The sequence below is a fragment of the Procambarus clarkii genome, chromosome 83, assembly GCF_040958095.1.
Source record: "Procambarus clarkii isolate CNS0578487 chromosome 83, FALCON_Pclarkii_2.0, whole genome shotgun sequence".
Classification (NCBI taxonomy): domain Eukaryota; kingdom Metazoa; phylum Arthropoda; class Malacostraca; order Decapoda; family Cambaridae; genus Procambarus; species Procambarus clarkii.
Genome location: NC_091232.1, coordinates 21,839,270 through 21,845,280, shown reverse-complemented (window position 1 = coordinate 21,845,280; position 6,011 = coordinate 21,839,270).

The window sequence follows — 6,011 nt, the reverse complement described above, 5'->3', positions numbered from 1 at the left end:
AAAAATCAGAGGATACAACAGACGATTTACTATAAAACCAGAAAAACGGCCAGCCTACTCATGAGAAACTCTCCAGACACAAAACAGAACGCTTTAAAAGAGACTAACGTCGTCTATGCCTTCAAATGCCCTCGTGGGGACTGTAAGCTCCAAAAAACCCTGTAGATAGGCAAGACAACAACATCTCTTTCTAGGCGTTTAACGATGCATAAGCAACAGGGCTCCATTAAGGAACATATAATCTCTTCCCACAACCAAACCATCGCCAGAGAAATCCTAGTAACACACCACACGCCCTCCGAATTGCTGTGGCCCTCCGCCTTGCTGCCCCAATCCACACAGAAATCATCGATAGATACAGCGATAGCAGGCGGCTTGACGTTCGCGAGGCACTACACATCAAGAAGTCAACACCAGCAATCAACAGCCAATTAATGCACAACTATATTCTACCCACCTCAAGACTCCGATCCAATATAGAAGCATCAAGAAATATGGACCAATAGGCTTTCTACAAACACTTCTATTCAATACCCATTGTTTCGTGTTCTGTCTTGTGTTGATGAAATTAATACCCTATTAATACCACCTCTTGTTCTGTCTTGTGTTGATGAAATTAATACCCTATTAATGCCACCTCACCCCATCGACCTCACTCAAATGTAGATATAAAATCAGAGATGCGTAAGTTTAATTCAGTTGTGTATTTGTAAACTAAAGTCTTTGAAAATGTAATAAGTTTTACGAAACGCGCTCGTGTCGCGTCAGACTAGAAATAAAAAATGAATTTTGGAGAATTGATTTTTGATTTACCTCCAACAGTGAAAAGAAATGTACGAAAGTTTGAGAAAATTCGTGTTAGAATTATTAATCTTACTTTTTCAATCATATTAAATAATATATGTCTACAGGAAAGACTGCTACCAAAATATACTAATATATATATATATATATATATATATATATATATATATATATATATATATATATATATATATATATATATATATATATATATATATATATATATATATATATATATATATATATAGTGTATGTATATACATATATATATATACATATATATATATATATATATACATATATATATATATATATATATATATATATATATATATATATATATATATATATATATATATATATATATATATATATATATATATATATGTGTCGTACCTAGTAGCCAGAACGCACTTCTCTGCCTACTATGCAAGGCCCGATTTGCCTAATAAGCCAAGTTTTCATGAATTAATTGTTTTTCGACTACCTAACCTACCTAACCTAACCTAACCTAACTTTTTCGGCTACCTAACCTAACCTAACCTATAAAGATAGGTTAGGTTAGGTTAGGTAGGGTTGGTTAGGTTCGGTCATATATCTACGTTAATTTTAACTCCAATAAAAAAAATTGACCTCATACATAATGAAATGGGTTGCTTTATCATTTCATAAGAAAAAAATTAAAGAAAATATATTAATTTAATAAAACTTGGATTATTAGGCAAATCGGGCCTTGCATAGTAGGCTGAGAAGTGCGTTCTGGCTACTAGGTACGACATATATATATATATATATATATATATATATATATATATATATATATATATATATATGTCGTACCTAGTAGCCAGAACTCACTTCTTGGCCTATTATGCAGGGCTCTCGTCTTACTTAACTAAGTTAGCAAGGACTCTGTTGTTTCTGGCTAAGTGTAAACATTTTGGCCTATTATGCAAAAAATCATACTGTTTTTTTGGCCAAGAATGCAAACTGGCGATTGTTTATTTGTTTATCACATGGTCACTGTAAAGTAAGATGTTGTCCATTGAATGTAGGAAGATATTTAGATAAAAATGTCAAATGGGGACGATGTACAGATTAATAATGGCCTTAGGAATTGTTTGTACTAGAAATCAGTAGCACGTGGAGCGATATGGTGCTTGAACACTTAGCCGGCATACACTATTATTTAAAACAATTTTGTGTTTATAGAGAGAAAGAGAGAGATAGATTAATAGTTCTCAACTCCTTAAAACATACATAACTGAAACATGCTCATGTCTGAACATTTTGTCCTGCCTCAAAATCACATTGAAAAAATAATGTCTTATCCCAGGCCAGCATCCTCTCCGATAAGGATCCTTGGTGGCTCGACCACCAGAAGTTACATCCTGTATACCACTACATTCTCATTTGAACCTAATAGTACTTACCTAACCTAACTTTTTATATAGTCTGTATACGGTAGCTTATTACGAAGCGATAAGCACCCTCCCCTAGGATAGGTTAGGTTAGGTTCCCTAGGTTCAACGCAACCCCCTGTCCCATCATGCCTGGAGGAGACAGCTGGTTGCCCGGAGTAGATGGTAGCAGTGTCAGCTGAATTATATAAATATCAAGTAGTCGCAGGCTACTCTCACATTTTACATCCACTGACGGCCAACCAACACACGCTTCGCTACTCTTCCATCAAATAGAAATTTAGTAGCCACATTCTTACTAATATTTGGAATATTCAGGTGTACAAAGCTTTTAAAACCATGGTATCATTATTTCCCTTTAAATCTTTAACATCTTCGATTATATCAAGTTCCCAAATAAACAAATATGTAGACAAATATTGTTCAGTTGATATAAATATTACATTAGAACCATCTATAATTAAATTAACACCAACTATACACAAAATTGTAAATGTTTATGCTATTAAAATATGGATGGGATCTACTCAAGAAGGATATCCTGCGGCATCCCAATTACAATTTATACTGCGAGTCGTAGTTAGGGAGGATGAAAATCATTGTTCTTATATGTTTGTGGAACTCTTCTCTAACATTGACCAAAGAAGCATCATGTTCTGTGAACATAATTTCAGGCCGGATTACTTAAAATTGCCTATCAAGGGATATAGGTCCTACGCCAAAGATCCTTCCATATTTCTGATGACGATACAAGCTTCCAATCAGGAACGAGAAGCTCTGAGAGAGATGATGATAGCAGACGGAATATCGATTCCATCGTCATTTTGTAAAGTTGATCAGGGTGCGCTGAAAAGGCTTATGTCCCTCAAACAATATTTGAATCGGCATTATTATTTTAGGTACATGATGTTTAAAAATATACGTTGGGAATTAACCCGAGATTTGAGAGCTTACGAAGCATGGTTGAAAAATGAAAAATGGCTTAACTTCATTGATCGCAGAATGGAAGAACATAAACCCTATTGTTTAATAGAAAGTTGTCATAGCTACCCTCGTCAAGATATAATTTATAGGGACCCCAACCATAAACTTGAATCTAATTCTCGTGTTTTGGGGGTACCCGAATATCGTAATAAATGGCCTCAAAATTATACATTTCGGGTTTTCAGTGATGGTGATGAAAAGTGTGATGATATATGTTGTATTACGCTACGAAACCTTGACAGAATTTATCATTTAAATTTTGCGAAGAGCGAATTAATTGCTCGAATAGTGGTGAAAGAATACGGATCATTTTATGTAGAAAAGGTAAAACGCGTGCTTTTCATAACCCGAAATCCCCATCTCTTTATGGACCTCATTCAAACGGGAGAAAAGGAAGAAATCTGTCGTTTTATTATAGAAGACGAAGGTTTATCATCATCATCATCACCACCACCTCCATATAAAAACACCTACAACCCAAATAGTTTGCAGGCAATGTGCGTCAATCAATTTGTGAATTACTTTTTGGATACTACTAGAATGGGATATTGGACCGTGGCCTACTTACGTAGAGCAATCAACACCAACCCTAATATTCCTCATTTATTTAAACCCCAATTAAACAACGAAGTTCAACGGAATCTAATGATTAGATCGTGGGAAAGAGCAGTGGCAGATGAACGAACTACTGAACTTTTATTTTTTTAAGAACAAATTCAATGAAATTGTTTTTTACTGAATTGAAAATATTTGTTTATTATTCTTATAATAAATAAATCTAAAGTTGGGATTAAATGCTAAAAAAAAAATAATGAATCTTAATAATGTAATGATGCCCAACCAATTAATTCACATATCATTCTTTACATTAGAAAGGGAACTTAAGTGACTGACTGGACTCTGGCCGATGGTAGATTTAACCAGTTCAGTTATCATTTTCTGTATTTCAGAGTTACGTACTTCTTCCGTTAGTCGCAAGGCAACATTTTGTAAATGATCCACACTATCTTGAAGCCTCGACAATTTAGTTAGCACCTCAATAACAGTTATATGGGTGGTTAATTCATATTGGGGATATTTACTCAAATCTATTGAAGGTTTCGGTAATCTACCTTTGTTTTCCAGGTAATCAAGACCTTTTAAAATACAAGTAATGTGTTTCTCTTTCGTTTTGTATTTATAGTCACGATCCATATCTGGACGATTAAAGTCGTCTAATTCTTCATATCCCATTGGCCACTTTGCCACTCGTCACCATTATTACATGATTTCACTATTTTGTTGGTAGTTTTGAAATCATCATTTGAATAAAAGGTCACTAAAATATTTTTAAGTTTTGCAGTATCATACTTTTTTCTAAAGAATAAAATATAGTTGATCATTTCATTTACTGACGACGTCATTATGTATTCGTTTTTGGTTAATGAATTGAATAGTTAAGTGAAATTCTAAATTTTTATTACTTATATACTTCTGGCCAAAATTTAATTTCTAATTAGCGACAATAGTTGCTGAAAACTTGTACTTTTGATAATGATTAATTCCCCTTTTTATACCCTTCGACCTAATACTAAATAACCGCAATTTTTGTTATCTCAATATTTTATTGAGAATGCTCTTGGTCTTCTTTCATCTTTAACACAATATAAAAAAAATACAACTGTCTTCATCACACATATGGGCTTTTTTTGTTGCTGAGTGACTTCAAATATTCAGCCTGGTTGATTCAGTTGATCAGCAAACATTTTTACCTCATTTTTTTTTCACACGATTCATGCTATTATTGACCAATTGAAGAATATCATTGTATATTAATTTATATTATTAATACGTGTATATTAATTTTATTTAACAGTTCTAAAGTTATAATGTATAGAAATATAAATTTAGTAACCACACTCCTACTAACATTCGGAAAATTCAATTGCACAAAGCTTTTAAAACCATGGTATCCATATTTCCCATGAAATCTTTTACATCTTCGATTACATCATATTCCCAAATAATGAAATATATCATCAAATATGGTTCATATGGTATAGATATTATTTTAGAACCATTTATAAATCTAATACCATTTAAACCCCAAGTTGTAAATGTTTATGCTATAAAAATATGGATGGGATCTACTCAAGAAGGAAATCCTGCAGCATCCCAATTACAATTTATACTGCGAGTCGCAGTTAGGGAGGATGGAAAATTTTATCGTTCCTATAGGTTTTTGGAAATCTTCTCTAACATTGACCAAAGAAGCATCATGTTCTGTGAACATAATTTCAAGTATCCCCATGATCCGGATTACTTAATAGTGCCTATCGCGGGATATAGGTCCTACGCCAAAGATCCTTCCATATTTCTAATGATGATACAAGCTTCCAATCAGGAACGAGAAGCTCTGAGAGAGATGATGATAGCAGACGGAATATCGATTCCATCGTCATTTTGTAACGTTGATCAGGCTGCGCTCAAAAGGCTTATGTCCCTCAAACAATATTTCAATCGGCATTATTATTTTAGGTATATGATGTTTAAAAATATACGTTGGGAATTAACCCGAGATGTGAGATATTACGAAGCATGGTTGAAAAATAAAAAATGGCTTAACTACGTTAATCACAGGATGAAACAACATAAACCCTATTGTTTACATGATGGATCTTTTTTTAACGAGCCTCGTCAAGATATAATTTATAGGGACCCCAACTATGAAATTAGATCTCGTTTGGGGCTACCCAAATATTGTAATTACTGGCAGGATATAGATTCTATTTTTCGGGTTTTCAGTGATGGTGATAAAAAGTG